We start from the raw sequence: 21,765 nt of genomic DNA, 5'->3' as shown, positions 1-21,765 counted from the left end.
ACAATATCCACAAATTTTATATGCAATAAATAGACTTTGAGATCTGCCAACCTGGGGAAGCTGCAACACAGGACGACATGCATGCTAAAAAGCAGAAGATGCATGCTATAGACAGGGCTAAGCGATCCCACAATCAACAGATCAGATCAAAGCTCTGTAGTCCTGCCACATCCAGTCGTGAATGGTGGTGGACCATTAAACAACTAACGGGAGGAGGAGGCTCCATGAGTATCGGCATCCTCAATGATGGTGGAGCCCAGCACGTTAGTGCAAAAGACAAGGCTGAAGCATTTGCAACCATCTTCAGCCAGAAGTGCTGAGTGGATGATCCATATCGGCCTACTCCCGAGGTCCCCACCATCACAGAAGTCAATCTTCAGCCAATTTGATTCACTCCACGTGATATCAAGAAACGGCTGAGCGCACTGGATACAGCAAAGGCTATGGGCCCCGACTACATCCCGGCTATCGTGTTGGAGACTTGTGCTCCAGAACTAGCCGTGCCTTTAGCCAAGCTATTCCAGTACAGCTACAACACTGGCATCTATCAGACAATGTGGAAAACCGCCCAGGTATGTCCTGTCCACAAAAAGCAGGACAAATCCAATCCGGCCAATTACTGTCCCGTCAGTCTACTCTCATCATCAGCAAAGTGATAGAAGTTGTCATCGACAGTGCTACCAAGTGGCACTTACTCACCAATAACCTGCTCACTGATGCTCAGTTTGGGCTCCGCCAAGATCACTTGGCTCCTGACCTCATTACAGCCTTGGTCCAAACATGGACAAAGGAGCTGAATTCCAGAGGTGAGGTGAGAGTGACTGCCCTCGACATCAAGGCAGCATTTGACCGAGTGTGATATCAAGGAGCCCTAGTAAACCTGAAGTCAATGGGAATCAGGGGGAAAAGGCTCCACTGGCTGGAGTCATACCTAGCACAAAGGAAGATGGTTGTGGTGATTGAAGGTCAATCATCACAGCCCCAGGACATCGCTGCAGGAGTTCCTCAGGGCAGTGTCCTAGGCCCAACCATCTTCAGCTGCTTCATCAATGACCTTCCCTCCAACATAAGGTCAGAAGTGGGGATGTTCGCTGATGACTGCACCGTGTTCAGTGCCATTCACAACTCCTCAGATAATGAAGCAGTCCATGCCTGCATGCAACAAGACCTGGATGACGTTCAGGCTTGGGCTGATAAGTGGCAGGTAACATTCGCGCCACACAAGTGCCAGGCAATGTCTATCTCCAACAAGTGAGAGTCTAACCGCTTCCCTTTGGCATTCAACGGCATTACCATTGCTGAATCCCCCACCATCAACATCCTGGGGGTCACCATTGACCAGAAACTTAACTGGACCAGCCACATAAATACTGTGGCAACACGAGCAGGTCAAAGGCTAGGTATTCTGCGATGACTGTCTCACCTCCTGACTCCCCAAAGCCTTTCCACCATCTACAAGGCATAAATAAGGAGTGTGATGGAATACTCTCCACTTGCCTGGATGAGTGCAACTCCAACAACATTCAAGAAGCTCGACACCATCCAGGACAAAGCAGCCCGTTTGATTTGCACCCCATCCACCACCGTAAACATCCACTCCCTCCACCACCGGTGCACTGTAGCTGCAGTGTGTACCATCTACAAGATGCACTGCAGCAACTCGCCAAGGCTTCTTCGAAGCACCTCCCAAACCCGCGACCTCTTCCACCTAGAAGGACAAGGGCAGCAGGTGCATGGGAACACCACCACCTGCAAGTTCCCCTCCAAGTCCCACAGCATCCTGACTTAGAAGTATATCACCGATCCTTCATCATCGCTAGGTCAATATCTTGAAACTCCCTCCCTAACAGCACTGTGGGAGTACCTTCACCACATGGACTGCAGCGGTTCCAAAAGGTGGCTCACCACCACCTTCTCAAGGGCAATTAGGGATGGGCAATAAATGCTGGCCTTGCCAGCGATGCCCAGATCCCATAAGCGAATAAAAAATAAGATTATTTTGTCTTTAAGGAATAGGAATAGTTATAGGTAAATGTTGTAAACTTATTTTAATCAATGCAAATGTATTAATTATTGTTGGAGTAGTATTTTTTGTATCGAATTTGGTAAAATGATTTCAACACATAGCGTTTTGGTATCACATTAATACAGAAGCATCACATGTTCAATCATGATAATATTAAGAAAAGGGAAATAAATAGACGTATTTGACTACGTCTTTCTGTCCTTTTTGTTTAACCGAATGTGAAAAAAATGCGAAAAACAACTTTAAAAATTAAATGTGAATAAAATCGCACTTCTTCCCAAATGCCAATTTAAAGAGCTTTGTAATAATATCTGGTCAAAAGTGTTGGGTATATCTTAACAACTCTGTAGTTCCCATTAAAATGAAATGGTTTAACATAATCTTAATAACTGCAATGTGTAACTAATGATGACATATAGGTTATCAATAAACATTTATGTGAAATCCAATTCATAAAACGCAACGATTGCCTTTTGACAAGTTTCAAGTGCAGTAGAGCAATTGCCATTTGTCATAGTTTTAGTGTGTTGTAGTATGTGGCTGGAATTCTTCACAACGTGAAGGAAACTCAATGCAAAATAATGAAATGCAATTTAAAAATGAATTCTTGCAGTCAGTTTCTATGCAAGATAATCGGAATTCCCCAGCACAATGTGTGCAGTCGGTCTATTGTACTCGATTTTAATTATCCTCTTGTGTGGTGACCATTCTACTTTACAAATACATGACTCTGATGTAGAGTTCAATCCCTCCTTCCACCCAGGGTCAACCTTATCTACAATAAAGTGACTTTAACTGAGCACCAACTTTGCACACAAATTGAATCGCAATATAATTTTAGCAGGGCAGGAAATATTCATTAGAAATGAAATTGCCAATCAATAATTTCAATACGCTAATAGATAGCCAATGGTATTGCTCACAGTGAGGTCATTGAATCTTACGGCACAGAAGGAGGCCATTCGGCCCGTCATGCCTGTGTCGGCTGCCCCACACATACATACATCTCCCATTTTGTCAGTTTGGCAGGTTTGTCTATTTCACATATCTATCTCTTTTTCTCTACAACAATTATTCTCTGTGACTCCAATCCATCTCTGTCTTGACAGGTGTCCATAGCCTTTCCCCTCTATGATCTGTTTCTCATTTTTCCAATGATTTCTGTTCATTTGCCACAATTGCTCTGTTATTTGTCTCCCTAGCCCTTTACGATGTCTTGCATTCATCTATCTCTCCCGTGAGCTCTTAACTTAATCTTTGGTCTACTGCTACTGTCCACTACATTGCTGAAAATGGTGTCTGTGTGTTTGAGGAATTTGTTTCCATCTCCTTGCTTTATCTGTTTATCTCTCCCCATTTCTGTCTTTGTAAAGTCTTCGGCTGATGTGTCTTTCCCCCTAATCTTTTCGCTGTATCTGTGGCTTGTTCTTTCTTAGCATCCCTTCAGCTGTGTTTGTTTCCCTTCTCATTCCCCTCTGTTTGTCTTTACTGATTCTCTCCCCTTCTGTCTCTGGTGATTTGTTCCCCAAGAGTGTCTCTTTGACTGAATCTTTCTCCTTGCTTCTGATTTAGTGAAATACCCACGTGCTGCCCGATCCATTATCTTCAACTGAACTGAAATGTGTGCCCGGTGCCTCCCAATGTCAGGAATGGAAGCATTGGAATCAGTCAAATACCTGCCTATTCCCTATGGATTGCTGATACACTCAGTCATCCTGAGCTTCACTTGAACTTGTCTCGAGGAATGAGATTGCCTCCGTGAATTTTGTAGGTTGGAATCTCTTTAATTGGCAGGCATTAAAAGAAATATTAAAAAAAAAGGAATATAGATTGTTCGCATATGTACATTGGGGTAGAAATTTGTCTTGGACGACAGCACAACAGGCAGTATCGAATCGGCAGCTTGTTATATGCCCCGCTTGATATTCAATTCTATTGAAGTCAATGGAACTGACTAATGAGTAGCCGATTCAACCCGCCCAAGGTGAATTTCTGCTCCACTGACTTTTCAAAACCATTTTAAAATTTGTTTCTCAAACTTCAGATTTATTCAACCTGTCCTCACGCAGTAGTTAAAGTAATCCGAGGAAAATTCATTCCGAAAGGAGGTAAGGGAGCCACAGAAAAGATGGGATGAGCGGGAAGGCAAACATGTACATTGGCTGTAAGCGGTTCAGGCCCATTATACAACAATAAACCTCACGTTTCTGTGGCGGCGAGACCCAGCTTCGAGATCAGTGTCAGACAACTGAATCCCAGGTGCACGGGATCTTTCAGTTTTCCAAAAGGACAAAAAATTAAGAAAATTAGCAAGTAAATCTGGCCTACTATTACATTGCTAAAAGTGGTTGTTAGTTCATTTTATTTCCACTGTGACTAAAGCATGAATATGTGAGTCAACTAGATTGGCTAAATTAATCATTACTACCATATGGCTATGTGACAGCACAACTTAAGACGTATTTGTAGAACAAAACTGGCTAAATATAGCTCCAGTCATTTACAAGTTGCTAAAAATTCAAAATAATTTTGAGGAGCAAAAGATATGGCCCAGAAATTCGGGTTGGAGGCTTCCTGCGGGTGCAAGCCTCCGACCTGCACTTACCTTGCGCGCCGGCCGTTGAGCTGTGGGCCTGCGTGGGATTCCGATCCTGGGCCTCCTCCAACTGCCGGCGCGCAGTGCTTGCATATCCCAGGGGCGCAGTTAGTTCAAAGCGTCCCTGGGATCACGTGGGCCATGGAGAGCCAATGGTAGCAGGGAAATGCCCATTCATAAAATTGACAGGAAGAGCTGTCAAAACTACAAATACTGTAAGCCCCAAAACATCACTAAAACTTCAAATAAATTTTTAAAAAGCATCACATTTTTAAAATAACTATAAATTACATAAAATAACTATTTTAAACAATAATTTAAATTTTTGAAAAAATTAATTACCTTTCTTTAAAGTATTTAAAAATAATAAACCTGTGGAAAAAATGTTTTAATTTTAATTAATTCACCACTTACCTTGTTAAAAGCAGGCCTTGCGCCTGCTTTTTAAAAGTGTAACTGCTGGAGACATACCCTCCTGCAAAAAAAATGTAAGTTCCAGGCGCACGCGCTGCCTCTCCGGTGCACGCGTTTGCCCTCTGAACCCCTTCCTTTAAGGGAACGGAAGTTCCGGTTTCCTGCGCATGCAAAGTGCATGCACGAAACCGGCACTTTCATTGGGCCTACGTGTGAGTACCCCGGTGCGTACTCACCCGTGGGGACCCGAATTTCTGGACCAGTAATGGACAAACACAACACATTTGTATGGGAAATAACAACAGAAAATGCTGGAAAAACTCAGCAGGTCAGGCAACATCCGTGGAGAGAAATTTGAGTTGACGTTTCGGGTTGGACCCTTCTTCAAAACTGGAAAGAAAAGAAACTAGATCGGAGGCAGGGCTGCGATCGGACAAAAGAATAAAAGAAACAAAAGAAGTAAAAGAGATTAGAAGCTAGACGAGATAGTAATAGGCTGGGATTAGGTGTAAAGTGTACTGGCAGGGCAAAAGATAGCTGCCAGGTGTGAGAGAGAAACAAAAGGAAAGGGCGGGGGGGGGGAAAGGAGTGGAACAATTACAAGAGAAAATGAAATGGGGGCCGAGCTTATGATCTGAAATTGTTGAACTCGATATTGAGTCCGGAAGGCTGCAGACTGCCTAATCGGAAGATGAGGTGCTGTTCCTCGAGTTTACGTTGAGCTTCCGTGGAACAATACAAGAGGTCAAGGACGGTGAGGTCCGAGTGGGAATAGAGCGGTGAATTAAAATGACAGGCGACCGGAAGCTCGGGGTCACCCTTACGGACTGAACGGAGGTGTTCCACAAAGCGGTCACCCAATCTGCATTTGGGATTGCACTGTCTTGCTGTTTTAACACTGGGCCATAATTTGCTGTGGCAGGGCATCTAACAGCGTCTGCTGGTAATTAGACTTGCCCTTGCATGTTTAGGTTTTTTTTGTGCAGCAAGTTGCTGAAAGTGTGAGCTGATAAGGTCATAGCGAGGGAAACCGAGTACTTGGGGCCTGAGTGAACAGGGCAAACAACTGCGTATCTCCTTGGCCAATCAGATTGAAGGATTGTGACATTAACAGCTGAAGGGCTGAGCAGGAAGAGTAAATTAGAGAGGGCGAATTCAATGTCGAATCAGGCACAGAGAGAGAAATAAAGAGAGGGAAAGAAAGATTGGATTAAGAGAGAGAGGAAACAAAGAGACAGAAAGGAAGTAAAAAAAAGAATTGTTTTTTAAATTTCCAACAATGAATACTTGAAGGAATGGGAATCCGCACTTTTAATAGTTAATTTTCAGTGTCAGAGAGTTTGATTGGCAGTAATTAACGCTTATCACATCGTTAAAAGGGTATTTCGACTTGAAATGACTTGACTTAACTTTCTGAAGCGAGTTTAGTTTTTATCTACCGCGCAAATACAGCAACTTCATGCCATTCCATGCATTTCAGTGGTGAGGCAGACAGCGAGATGCCGTTTTCTCGGCGCTAACGGTAGAGTAATGCAACTGGGACAGCTGCTTTTGGATTTCTGCATTTAACCGCGATCTGCCCCCTTGCCTGACGTTCCTGTACCATTTGCGCATAAATAACAGCGAGCACCCTTAGCCTCACCATTATTTTGACAGAAAAGTCTGGCCCACAATTTATTTTAGATGGGTTAATGCCTCTGCCATAAAATCAGACAAAGGAATGTCCTGTGAACCTATTGAGTGTCCACCTGTAATATCACTAACAGTCATTTTGGGGCTCTAATTGCTGAATAAGACTGTCACATTACTGTGACGTATTGTTGAATTTTGATCACGTGGAAGGGACGTGAGGTTGTTCAATGCTTTTCTCTTGTAAACTTTAACAGTTATCAGAAAGAAACATAGAAACATAGAAGATAGGAGCAGGAGTAGGCCATTCGGCCCCTCGAGCCTGCTCTGCCATTCAATGCGATCATGGCTGATCATCCAAATTCAGTACCCTGTCCCTGCTTTCTCCCCATATCCCTTGATCCCTTTAGCCTTAAGAAATATATCCAACTCCTTCTTGAATATATTTAATGAATTGGCCTCTACTGCCTTCTGTGGTAGAGAATTCCACAGGTTCACCACTCTCTGAGTGAAGAAATTCCTCCTCATCTCTGTCCTAAATGGCTTACCCCTTATCCTTAGACTGTGACCCCTGGTTCTGGACTCCCTGACCATCGGGAACATCCTTCCTGCATCTAGTCTGTCCAGTCCTGTCAGAATTTTATGAGTTTCAATGAGATCCCCTCTCATTCTTCTAAACTCCAGCGAGTACAAGCCCAATCGACCCAATCTCTCCTCATACGTCATTCCTGCCATCCCAGGTATCAGCCTGGTGAATCTTCGCTGAACTCCTTCCATGGCAAGAACATCCTTCCTCAGATAAGGCGACCAAAAGAAAAGAAGACCCCTTCATCCCACTGGATCTGAGCCCAAATCCCGTAAGTGAATGGAAAGTAAATGACTTAACATAATACAGTTTGAAGGTCGAGAGCTGGAGTGACAGTTTGAAGGTCGAGAGCTGGAGAGACAGTTTGAAGGTCGAGAGCTGGAGAGACAGTTTGAAGGTCGAGAGCTGGAGTGAGCAGTTTCAAGGTCAAGAGCTGGAGAGACAGTTTGAAGGTCGAGAGCTGGAGTGACAGTTTGAAGGAGCAGAGCTGGAGCGACAGTTTGAAGGTCGAGAGCTGGAGAGACAGTTTGAAGGACGAGAGCTGGAGTGACAGTTTGAAGATCGAGAGCTGGAGTGACAGTTTGAAGGTCAAGAACCGGAGAGACAGTTTGAAGGTCGAGAGCTGGAGTGACAGTTTGAAGGTCAAGAGCTGGAGAGACAGTTTGAAGGTCGAGAGCTGGAGTGACAGTTTGAAGGTCAAGAGCTGGAGAGACAGTTTGAAGGTCGAGAGCTGGAGAGACAGTTTGAAGGTCGAGAGCTGGAGTGACAGTTTGAAGGTCGAGAACCGGAGAGACAGTTTGAAGGTCGAGAGCTGGAGTGACAGTTTGAAGGTCAAGAGCTGGAGAGACAGTTTGAAGGTCGAGAGCTGGAGTGACAGTTTGAAGGTCAAGAGCTGGAGAGACAGTTTGAAGGTCAAGAGCTGGAGAGACAGTTTGAAGGTCGAGAGCTGGAGTGACAGTTTGAAGGTCAAGAGCTGGAGAGACAGTTTGAAGGTCGAGAGCTGGAGAGACAGTTTGAAGGTCGAGAGCTGGAGAGACAGTTTGAGGGTCAAGAGCTGGAGAGACAGTTTGAAGGTCGAGAGCTGGAGAGACAGTTTGAGGGTCGAGAGCTGGAGAGACAGTTTGAAGGTCGAGAGCTGGAGAGACAGTTTGAAGGTCGAGAGCTGGAGTAACAGTTTGCAGGTCGAGAGCTGGAGCGGAACCCGGTTACCAGGACGCCAAGTTGGACAGCCAGGGGTAATGTGCAGGCCAGGTGTGTGGAAGAAACTGAGGGGAAACATCGAGAAAAACTGAGAGGAAACATCGAGAAAGACAGAGGAAACATCGAGAGAGAGAGAGGGGAAACATTGAGAGAGACCAAGGTGGAAACATCGAGAAAGACTGAGGGGGCGCTTTATTTATTTAATTTTATTAATTAATTAAATTTATTTAATTATAAGTTGTGAGTTCCTCACTATGCTCTCCCAGTGCAGCCACCCTGTAACCAGAGATTATTCTAGAAGCCTGGGTAGAAATATCAATGTAATTACTGTAGAAATTACTTTTTTTTACATTATTGCTTGTTCATTTTATGTGCTGTCTTTTTATGTCTTTTATTTATTTTATGTCTGCTTTATTTATATTTAAAGTATGTATGCGTGTATATGTCGGTATGTGTTTTTTTGTGATGGCGCCGATGAAGATGGCTGCTGTCCTTGCGAGCTCCGTGCGTACCAGGCAGCTCAGTGTTCTTGCTGCTTGGTGCTCTCGGCTCGTCAAGAAAAAAGCATTTCACTGACTAGATTACACTTCTTGTATTTAGTTATGTGACCAATAAAATTGTAATTGTAATTGTAATTGTAAAATTGTAACCAGTCTCCAACTGCACAACTCTTTAGATCTGGATATCAAAATCAAAACCCTACCAAGGGATAACACTACTATTCATAGCAGTTATTGGTGTAAGTAGTGATTTCTCCCACTCAATTCCCAATTGACTCAAAAGTCATCTCAATCCTTAGTTCTTACTAGAAAATGAAAGATTTCCATTGAAGTGTGTCTTTGGTGTGTAAGATCTCATTTGAAAAGCATTAAAATAGCATAGGAATGGTGAAACCTTTAGGATTAATGACCAGATGTACTGATAGTGCAAAAGTAAAAACATCTACTTCCATAACTATCTCCAATTCCTTATCCTGTTAGTTCAAATGTAACAATTACAATATAACAACGCCTACCCAGGCTTCAGAAGAATATTGTTAGATCAAAACTGATTCACATAGTATGACTTTCACATGGTACTGCTTTCAAATAAGATGTCAGAACACTATCAGTGATTCATACAACTATGCTTGACTTTGTCATTTTTCTCGCCTTTTGTACATCAGCTATCAGATTGAGATATAAAGCAATAACTACTATAATCACAGTTTTCATGTTATATAGAAATTATCTTTTTTAAAAAGCTGCTCTAATGGATTAATGAGTAACTGCACTGCGCTGTGCCATTTGATGCCCATTCCATGTTAAATTAGAAATCTCAGCTAGGGTGGCAGTCGGAGCACTACGACTGACTTCAGCATGTCGGAGCTGGGGAAGGATGAAAAAAAAAATCTGGTAGTATTCCTCCTGCTGATCGTTATCCAGTGAATGCTGCTGGAAAATGTGTCTTTGTCAGGATGTCAAGTACGGAGAGGATTGGGTTGGCTGTAATAACCGCCTCCATTGTTGAGCAGCCTGTCCAGAGTTACACATGAAGAATTGGTTGAGGTAGTGGGCTGCTGACAGCACCTATTGAACTGTAGCCCAGCATGGGTCAGCCCCTACAGGAGAATAGGATAGTGAAGGATTGGAGTCTACATATGCAGCATGAGTATTGTAAAAATGAACTATGTTCAAAGTGATCTCATGCCAACTATAACTACCCACTTTAGCACATTAAAGGCTGGGTACTGAAATGGACTTCCAGTGCAGCATACCTCACATTTCACTTGGCACTTTAAATTCATCTTTTTAGAGAAATGGCTCTCCCAATCGCTCATCACCATTAACATTCCATTGTCTGCCTCCGACATGATCATTTTTGTTTTTTGCAATGTTAGGCTAAAAAAAAATCAATTTGTAGGGCTCGAATTTCATCGGGCCATTGAGGCGGGATTGGAGGCGTGTGGGGGGTTAAAATCACGAAATCAGGGGGCACGAACCCATCCCGCACCCAACCCGCCTCCATGTCCGTTTCACAGGAGGCGGGTACCCGACCTGTGCTGGGAGCCGCCTCCCCGAGGCGGGAAGGGGATTAGTGCCAATTAACTACCTGTTAACAGGTAGTTAACAGGCAGTTTTTAGCCTAATCCCTATTTTTATCCCTGAAGTGTGGGCTTCCCAACGGCTCCTAACCACGCCAAGTTAGCGAGGCGGACCGTCGGGCGAAGGACTTGGAGGGTTGAAGATGTCCGGTGTTCAGGTGAGTGATGGGTGCATGAGTGCAGAGGTAAGTGTGTTTGGTGTGTGTAAAGTGTTTAAATAAGTTTTACTTACCTTTTCTTACTAATTCAGCCTTCCTTCCTTCAGGTCTCGAGAGTCCCTCATCTCACCGGCACAGAAAGCAGAATGGCCGCAAGCTGTCAAAATCTGCAGCATTCAGCTTTCTGTTCTGGAGAGATCTCTAAATCAGCCTGAGAGGAAGGAATTAACTTAGTGTACAGATTGTCAGTGTTTGACAGCTTCAAAGAGCTGTCAAACGCTGATATTTCATCTGTCAAAAGCTCTTGACAGATGAAATGTCAATCTGTGACATCACCTGTTGCCAGGTGGCCCTTAATTGGCCTGCTGAGCCCGCTGGGTGGGCTCAACAAGGTCAATCAAGTGAAAATCGAGTGGGTTGGCCACAACTCAATGGAGGCAGGACTACAACCCCAAAAGTTGTAGTCCCGCCTCCTACACGCCTCCATTGATAAAATCCAGCCCAAAGTTTTTGACATAGCAAATTCACTCTTTCTGTTTCTTTTTTTGGACATAAAGGTATTCGAATAGTATGAATTTCTGAATAATTTGGGTCCCTGTACCCACTGGTACCAAGAATCAGACATTAGCAGCGATCTGTGCATTGATTTTTTTTTTGGCCCTACAAATCTTTTACAAGATAGGAAGGAAGGAAGGAAAGAAAAGAAAATAAAGGAAAGAAGAAAAGAAAGAAGGAAAGAGATGTGCATTTCTATAGCACATTTCACGACCTCAAGTCACCCCAAAGCACTTTACAGCCAATGAAATACTGTTGGAGTGTAGTTACTGTTGTAATATAGGAAACGCGGCAAACCAATGTGTGCACAGTAAGCTCCCACAAACAGCAATGTGATAATGACCAGATCTGTTTTAGTGATGTTGGTTGAGGGACAAACATTGGCCAGGCTTCCCCTGCTCTTTTACAAAATAGTGCCATGGGATCTTTTACGTCCACCTGAGAGGGGAGACGGAGCCTCAGTTAACATCTCATCTGAAAGAGAACAACTCCATCAGTGCAGCACTCCCTCAGTACTGCACTAGAGGTTAATACTGTTGTTAATAACATTATACTCGCTCTCTTTGCCCAATCTGTCCTTTCAACCCTGTGATCCTGGTTTGAATCAACAACTTACATTTATATAGCACATTGAACATAGCTGAACGTCCCAAGGCGTTTAACAAGAGAGATATCAATAAAAACATTTTCGATACCGAGCCACAGAAGGAGATATCAGGACAGATGACCAAAAGCTTGGTCAAAGAGGTTTAAGGAGCGTCTTAAAGGAGGAGAGAGAGATAGAGAGGCAGAAAGGGTTAGGGAGGGAATTCCAGAGCTTAGGGCCAAGGCAGCTGAAAGCATGGCCACCAATGGTGGAGCAATTAAAATCAGGGTTGTGCAAGAGGCCAGAATTGGAAGAGCGCAGAGATTCAAAGGCTTGTAGGGCTGGAGGAGACTACAGAGAAAGGGAGGGATGATGCCACGGAGGGATTTGAAAACAAGGATGAGGATTTTAAAACTGAGGCATTGTTTGACTGGGAGCCAGTGAAGGCCAGTAAGCACAGTACAAGGCTTGGAGCAAGTTAATCAAACCCACAACAATGGATTGAAAGTCTCCTCTCTCTGCTAGTTGCAAGGGTTCTAACTGAAATAAGTTTGAGAAGTTTCAATTCAGATGGTAGTGGGTGGAGAATCCAGCACACACTACTCATGATTTGGCACAATCTAGTATTCAATCGTCAGACTGACTCAACAGGCCAAATGGATGGCTTGAATTCAAAGCCCAAGAATTCACAGATGCACTGGGGTGGGGATTTAATTGGGTTTCCTGGGGGTTTCATCACATGACCTCCCACCTCCAACCGCCCCGCCCAAATAGACAGCCATTTTGTTTTTATCCTTCAATATTTTTATAACTAATAAACAAAAATGAAAAATGCACACATTTTCTTTTAATGCCCCTATGATTTTCCTCCTCCAGGTTGCTGGCAGCAGTGCCCTGGAGATTAGTCTTTAATTCCTGGAGACTCCAGGGCAATCCCGGAGGGTTGGCAGTGAGGATCCAACAGTGAGGTTGTGGCACATCGTTGGAGCAGAGCAGAGGGAACTTTCACTCTGGCTCTGAGCGTGGATTACTTGCTTCTGCCACTTGGGGCAGTGTGGGAAAAAGCGCTTTCCATTAGCAACATTGTCCCTCACCTTGAAGAGCATAAACATTCTCTTATGTAAATGTCAGAAAAAAATTCCATAATTACAAAACAGTAAAGCAACAAATTAACGAACACTGATTCAGCAATTTGATTAAGCAGATTAGTTTTGCAGTAATACGCTAACAATGGCCCATAATTTCCGATAGGAGGCTTCCTGCGCGCTGATGCCTCCTATCGGAAAAAAATCTACGAACTTACCCGAGGGCTCCCGAGGTCTGGACACTTCCGCTCCTGGGCCTCTCCAAATACACAGGGCCCAGGTATCCCAGGGGCGCAGGCAGTTCACAAACATCCCTGGGATCATCCCAGGCCAGCCAATAGGAGAAGGGAATCTCCCTTTATACATTTAACAGACAGAACTGTCAAATATATGAATGGAGATCACCCCAAAAAGACACTAAAACATTAAATAAATGTTTTTTTAAAAATCACATTTTTAAAATTAGTTATAATTACATTAAATGAAATATTTCAAACATAAATTTAATTTTTTGAAAAAAATAATTTAAGTTTTTGACAGGGCTACAAATAAACTTACCTTTTTTAAAAGTATTTTTAAATTTATAAATGAGTAAAAAAAAAATTTTAAACTTTTTTTTCCAACTCTTATGCTGGTCGTCGTCGTACTGTTCCCTTTGGGGAACTGTATGAAGTGGTGGAAGGATTTCTGGCCGCGATTAACGCTCCTTCCGTGACCGTAACCATCTTCGTACCAGCCATTAGGGTGGTTAGTCCTATGGCGGGAGGGTTTTACGGGCTCCCACAACCCATACGAGGGTGGGGGGGGGCCACCCACACCCACGGACGCAAGTATCCTGCTGGATGTCAACCCAGAATTTAGAGCCGGAGCTCCGACTCCACTTGCTGGGACTGTCTGGAGCGGGGTTCGAAACCCTATGCCTTCTGGCCCAGCGGCGGGGATGCTACCGATACGCCAAAGGCCCACTCCCGTTATGCTGGCAAAAGCAGGCCTTACGTTTGCTTTTACCAGACGTAAGATTTCTAAGGGTTTTCTGCGGGTGGAGGTTCTCCAGAAAGCGGAACTCTCCCCCCCGCAGAGGCCCTTCTCCATGGCAGGCGTCCGATCTGTCAAGAGGATTCTCGACAGATCGGAAATGCCGGTTTTCAGCGCATGCGCTGTGCAGGCCTGAAACCGGCACTTGAGGTCCCTATGGGTGTGAATACAGCACGTACCCGCCCGTAGGCATCGGAATATACGGGCCATTGTATCTGGCCTGCACAGCTAAATTGATGAAGTGCATGTCTCCCCTCCTACCACCCTTCCACCAGTTTGTAAATTAGTATTGGTCTGAACTATCAGTCACAATTGAATTCCCTATTTGTGCCAACATTTCTATGACTATGGAATTAGTAAGTGTTCAGTTCTATATTTGCCAGAGCTGGGAGCCAGAATTAGAATTCGAATGCGAAAAGTGAGAACCCATATGACTGTGCTCGAGGAGATAAAACATCTGTTTGCGAAAATAAGTGTCATCAGTGATGAGAGTTATTTTCAAAAGGAGTATTAGGGAACATTTAGCTTGAATGGTTTAAAGGGAAATCATTCTATTATCTATACAGACAAAAGAGTTGAATGCAGCCTGCCATCTGGGGTCTAGATAACATAAGCTAATGCCAGACCTGTATTCGTTAAACCTTGGACTCTGTAACCATCTTGTAACAAACGCACAACTACCTATTACTGTATATATTTGGACCTCAGTCGCTGAATGTTATTCAGCTGTCTTGTTAACGTATCATTAAGCAGTTTGCAACACTGTAATTAAATTGTTGTTAAATGCCTGGTTTTATTCATTTTAAGTAAAGTGTTTATTTACCAGGTGCTTTCAAAAAACAAAATGTTATTAGACAAAAATAATCATTGCTCATTAAAATCCACATTTTATTTTTGTGCTGGTAATGCAATAATTTTTATTCCAGTATAGTCTTTGACCAAAATCTATTTTTTAAAATATTATTCTCCCTATGCAAACTGTGCAGCACAACACATTGCCTCTCTTACAAAAGCAAAATACTGCGGATGCTGGAAATCTGAAATAAAAACAGAAAATGCTGGAATTACTCAGCAGGTCAGGCAGCATCCGTGGAGAGAGAAACAGAGTTAACATTTCAGGTCGATGACCCTTCGTCAGAACAGTGGAACAGGACAGCTTTGCAATAGAGTGAGTTGGTACTGCTGAAGAGAGAGGTCGAGAGTGTTCATGTGGCGGCACATGGCATTCAGCGTGATCTCAGGATACGGCGAGAGCAGTGGTTTGAGGAACGCTGAATACCTTGGAGACATCTGTAGTCCTGGGTGGATCCAAAACACGAAGGGTGGAATTTCAGTTGGAATCCACGTGGAGTAAGTCAGAGCCAGAGACAGTTGCTGAGGAAAAATATGTGGCTGTGAAAGCGAGTTTTGGTAGATACCTGATCAAACACGAGAAGGGACACAGAAAGCAATGAAGCATAAAAATAAAACAAAAATGGTGACTCAACCATGGCTAACAAGGGAAATTAGGGATAGCATAAGATCCAAGGAGAGGACATATAAATTGGCCAGAAAAAGCAGTAAACCTGAGGATTGGGAGCAGTTTAGGATTCAACAAAGGAGGACAAAAGGATTAATTAAGAAAGGGAAAATAGAATATGAGAGTAAGCTTGCCGGGAACATAAAAACTGACTGTAAAAGCTTTTATAGATATGTGAAGAGAAAAAGATTGGTGAAGTCAAGCGTTGGTCCCTTGCAGTCAGAATCAGGGGAGTTTATAATGGGGAACAAAGAAATGGCAGACCAATTAAATACATATTTTGGTTCTGTCTTCACAAAGGAGGACACAAATAACCTCCCAGAGATGTCGGGTAACATAGGGTCTGATGAAAGGGAAGAACTGAAAGAAATCAGTATTTGTAGGGAAATGGTGTTAGGGAAATTGATGGGGTGGAAGGCCGATAAATCCCCAGGGCCTGATAATCTACATCCTAGGGTACTTAAGGAAGTGGCCCTAGAAATAGTTGATGCTTTGCTGATCATCTTCCAGCATTCGATGGAATCTGGAACAGGACCCATGGATTTGAGGGTAGCTAATGTTACCCCACTATTCAAAAAAGGTGGTAGAGAGAAAACAGGGAATTACAGACTGGTAAGCCTGACATCGGCAGTGGGGAAAATGCTAGAGTCCATTATAAAAGATGTAATAGCAGAGCACTTGGAAAGCAGTGACAGGATCGGACAAAGTCAACATGGATTTACAAAAGGTAAATCGTGCTTGACTAATCTACTGGAATTTTTGAGGATGTAACTGGTAAAATAGATAAGGGAGAACCAGTGGATGTGGTGTATTTGGACTTTCAGAAGGCTTTCGATAAGGTCCCGCATAAGAGATTAGCGTGTAAAGTTAAGGCACATGGGATTGGGGGCAAGGTATTGACTTGGATAGAGAACTGGTTGGCAGACAGAAAGCTAAGAGTTGGAATAAACGGGTCTTTTTCCGAGTGGCAGGCAGTGACTAGTGGGGTACCGCAGGGATTGGTCCTTGGGCCCCAGCTATTCACAATATATATTAATGATCTAGACAAGGGAACTAGATGTAATATCTCCAAATTTGCAGATGACACAAAGCTGGGTGGGCGTGTGTGGTGTGAGGAGGATGCCGAGAAACTCCAGGATGATTTGGACAAGTTGGGTGATTGGGCAAAAGCATGGCAGATGCAATATAACATGGATAAATGCGAGGTTATCCACTTTGGTGGCAAAAACAGGAAGGCAGATTATTATCTGAATGGCAATAGATTGGGAGAAGGGGAAGTGCAATGAGATCTGGGTGTCCTTGTGCACCAGTCGCTGAAGGTAAGCATGCAGGTGCAGCAGGCGGTTAAGAAGGCAAATGGCATGTTGGCCTTTGTAGCGAGAGAGTTTGAGTACAGGAACAAGGATGGCTTGCTGCAGTTCTACAGGGCCTTGGTGAGACCACATCTTGAGTATTGTGTGCAGTTTTGTTCGCCTTATCTGAGGAAGGATGTTCTTGCCATGGAAGGAGTTCAGCGAAGATTCACCAGGCTGATACCTGGGATGGCAGGAATGACGTATGAGGAGAGATTGGGTCGATTGGGCTTGTACTCGCTGGAGTTTAGAAGAATGAGAGGGGATCTCATTGAAACTTATAAAATTCTGACAGGACTGGACAGACTAGACGCTGGAAGGATGTTCCCGATGGTCGGGGAGTCCAGAACCAGGGGTCACAGTCTAAGGATAAGGGGTAGGCCATTTAGGACAGAAATGAGGAGGAGTTTCTTCACCCAGAGAGTGGTGAACCTGTGGAATTCTCTACCACAGAAGGCAGTAGAGGCCAATACATTAAATATATTCAAGAAGGAGTTGGATATATTTCTTAAGGCCAAAGGGATCAAGGGGTATGGGGCGAAAGCAGGGACAGGGTACTGAAATTGGATGATCAGCCATGATCGCATTGAATGGGGGAGCAGGCTCGAGGGGCCGAATGGCCTACTCCTGCTCCTATCTTCTATGTTTCTATGTAAGATGAACAAGGTAAAAGAGACAAACTGAAACCCTGTTGGAGAGAAGAGCAGGTGGGCATTCTTAGAAGAGAAGTGGCAGTGAATTAAACACTAATACAAAAGCAAAATACTGCGGATGCTGGAAATCTGAAATAAAAACAGAAAATGCTGGAAATACTCAGCAAGTCAGGCAGCATCTGTGGAGAGAGAAACAGAGTCAACGTTTCAGGTCAATGACCCTTCGTCATCTGATGAAGGGTCATTGACCTGAAACGTTAACTCTGTTTCTCTCTCCACAGATGCTGCCTGACATTGTCTCCCTTATTCCACTGGAGCACGTGAGACGTGGCCAGCTCCAATGCTATTTATAATGTGGCTCAGAGAGTTCAAATAATACCTTAGACTAACTACAAATGTAGAAATTAATCTAAATTTATCCCAAATATAATGGAAATATTAAGCAATAGGAAATGATCTGGAAGCAGTGCAACTAAATCCACAATATCTAAACAACAGGCTGGCAAATAGGCAAGAGCCAGTAACTCTTGCAACAGGGAGAATGCAAAAATTGCATTAAAATAACTGCACCCAGATTCAATGGCAAGCCCACACAGTAGTTGAAATAATTTGCCTTAACGCCGTGTTTAAAAAAAGCCCTGCTCCATGGGATTTTAGGTGTGGCAACCTTACTCCGTGCCCTTTGGAGAAACGAGTGGTGTCACAAAAGACAAAAGGCCCTCTTTCTGTTTCACTGACGATGTCATAGTATCTCGAGCAACAGTAAGGGACAGAAATTGCAAGGCTTCCTATAAGCCAGTGTGGAGCCTCGTCAGATACAAGAGCAGGGTGCCGAATTGGGCGACATTGTTACTGCCCTACTTCTGACCTGTGTTCGCTTCTAGCAATCCTTTGACCGTATCAATTTCTGTCCTTAAAAGTCAATGTGGGCTGTTTTAAAGATTCATTCTGATCGTGTCGAATTCTCGACGATCTTGACTTGCTGTTTGCAATATTTTAACACTTTAGATGCACAGGTGATATATTTTTGACTTTTATTGAACCAAATTATCACATTAATGCTTTCTCAAATGCTTAAGAAAATTAAACAAAACTTTGAAAAGATTTGAACAATTTCGTATCCTTGAAACAACAAAACATAAGAACATAAGAAATAGGAGCAGGAATAGGCCACTTGGCCCCTCGAGCCTGCTCCGTCATTCAATAAGATCATGGCTGATCTTAGGCTCAAAGCCACTTCGCCGCCCGCTCCCCATAGCCCTTCACTCCCTTATCTTGCAAAAATTTGTCTATCTCCACCTTAAATGTATTTAATGACCCAGCCTCCACAGCTCTCTGGGGCAGAGAATTCCAGAGATTTACGACCCTCTGAGAGAAGAAATTCCTCCTCATCTCAGTTCTAAAAGGGCGACCCTTTATTCTAAAACTGTGCCCCCGAGTTCTAGATTTCCCCACGAGGGGAAACATCCTCTCTGCATCTACCTTGTCGAGCCCCCTCAATATCTTATATGTTTCAATAAGATCACCTCTCATTCTTCTAAATTCCAATGAGTATAGGCCCAGCCTGCTCAACCTTTCCTCATAAGTCAACTCCCTCATCTCTGAACTGCCTCCAATGCAAGGATACCCTTCCTAAAATAAGGAGACCAAAACTGTACGCAGTACTCAAGGTGTGGTCTCACCAATACCCTGTACAGTTGTAGCAGGACTTCCCTGCTTTTATACTCCAACCCCTTTGAAATAAAGGCCAATATTCCATTTGCCTTTTTGATTACTTGCTGTACCTGCATGCTAACTTTTAGTGTTTCATGCACAAGGACCCCCAGGTCCCTCTGAACTGTAGCATTTTGTACTCTCTCTCCATTTAAATAATAATTTGCTTTTTTATTTTTCCTGCCAAAGTGTATAACCTCGCACTTTCCCACATTATACTCCATCTGCCAAATGTTTGCCCACTCACTTAGCCTGTCTATATCCTCTGCACAACTTGCTTTCCCACCCATCTTTGTATCATCCGCAAGCTTGGCTACATTACACTCGGTCCCTTCATCCAAGTCATTAATGTAGATTGTAAATAGTTGAGGCCCCAGCACCGATCCATGTGGCACCCCACTAGTTATCGTTTGCCAACTGGAATATGACCCATTTATCCCGACTCTCTGCTTTCTGTTAGTTAGCCAATTCTCTATCCATGTTAATATATTACCCCCAACTCTGAGCTCTTATCTTATGCAGTAACCTTTTATGTGGCACCTTATCGAATGCTTTCTGGAAATCCAAATACACCACACCCACTGGCTTACCTTATCCACCCTGCTCGTTACCTCCTCAAAGAACTCCAGCAAATTTGTTAAACATGATTTCCCTTTCATAAAACCATGCTGACTCTGCTTGACTGCATTATGATTTTCCAAATGCCCTGTTACTGCTTCCTTAATGAAGGACTCTAGCATTTTCCCAACGACAGATGTTAGGCTAACTGGTCTATAGTTTCCTGCTTTCTGTCTCCCTCCTTTCTTAAATAGGGGTGTTACATTTGCGGTTTTCCAATCCGCTGGGACCTCTCTAGAGTCCAGGGAATTTTGGTACATTGCAACCAATGCATCCACTATCTCTGCAGCCACTTCTTTTAAGACCCTGGGATGCAAGCCATCTGGTCCAGGGGACTTGTCATCTTTTAGTCCCATTATTTTACCGAGTGCTATTTCCTTAGTGATAGTGATTGTTTTTAGTTCCCCCCTCCCTGTGGCCCCTTGATTATCCATTATTGGGATGTTGTTAGTGTCTACTACCGTGAAGACTGATACAAAATATTTGTTCAGAGTCTCTGCCATTTCCCCGTTCCCCATTATTAAATCCCCAGTCTCATCCTCTAAGGGACCAACGTTTACTTTAGCTACCCTCTTCCTTTTTATATACCTATAGAAGCTCTTACTATCTGTTTTAATGTTTCTTGCCAGTTTACTCTCATAATTCATCTTCTCTCTCTTTATTATTTTTTTAGTCATCCTTTGCTGGTTTTTAAAAATTTCCCAATCCTCTGGTCTCCCACCAATCTTGGCAACATTGTATGCCTTTGTTTTCAATTTGATACTATCCTTTACTTCCTTAGTTAGCCACGGATGGTGCTCCCTTCTCTTAAAATCTGTCTTTCTCACTGGAATATATTTTTGTTGAGAGTTGTGAACTATCTCCTTAAATGTCTGCCACTGCATTTCAACTGTCTTACCCTTTAATTTATTTTTCCAGTCCACTTTAGCCAGCTCTGCCCTCATGCCACTGTAATTGCCTTTGTTTAAGATCAGGACACTGGTTTGAGATACAACTTTCTCACCCTCCAACTGAATTTGAAACTCAACCATGTTATGATCACTCTTTCCTAGAGGATCCTTTACTATGAGATCATTTATTAATTCTGTCTCATTACATAGTACCAGATCCAAGATAGCCTGCTCCCCGGTTGGTTCCATTGTATACTGTTCTAGGAAACCATCCCGGATGCACTCTATGAACTCCTCCTCAAGGCTACCATGGCCAATTTGATTTGTCCAATCAATATGGAGATTAAAATCACCCATGATTATTACCATACCTTTTTTACAGGCCTCCATTATTTGTTGATTTATACTCTGTCCAACAGTATTGCTACTGTTCGGGGGCCTGTAGACTACGCCCACCAGAGACTTTTTCCTGTTATTATTTTTTTATCTCCATCCAAACCGATTCTATATCTTGATCTTCTGAGCCAATATCACTTCTCACCACTGCACTGATCCCATCCTTTACCAACAAAGCCACCCCACCTCCCTTTCCTTTCTGTCTATCCTTCCGAATTGTCAAATACCCTGGAATATTCAGTTCCCAGCCCTGATCACCTTGCAACCATGTTTCTGTAATGGCAATCAGATCATACCCATTTGTATCTATTTGTGCTGTCAACTCATCTATCTTGTTATGAATGCTGCGTACATTCAGATATAGAGCTTTCAACTTTGTCTTTTTACCATTTTTCCTTGTTTTGGCCCCTTTTTCTGTTACACTCTTATTTTTAAACATTCTGTCCCTTCCTGTCACACTCTGGTTATTATTTCCCCATCTCTATCCTGCTCTATTGCTTTCTCGTTGACTTTTTAAATTCCCGCTCACCTGGATCTCCCCCCCCCACTATTTAGTTTAAAGCCCTCTCTACAGCCCTAGTTATTCAATTTGCCAGGACTCTAGCCCCAGCATGGTTCAAGTGAAGCCCGTCAAAACGGAACAGCTCCCTCTTATCCCAGTACTGGTGCCA

The sequence above is a fragment of the Somniosus microcephalus genome, chromosome 26 (genome assembly GCF_052327205.1).
Source record: "Somniosus microcephalus isolate GS21.2 chromosome 26, FLI_Smic_1.0, whole genome shotgun sequence".
NCBI classification, from domain to species: domain Eukaryota; kingdom Metazoa; phylum Chordata; class Chondrichthyes; order Squaliformes; family Somniosidae; genus Somniosus; species Somniosus microcephalus.
Note: the sequence above shows the minus strand (reverse complement) of the source record.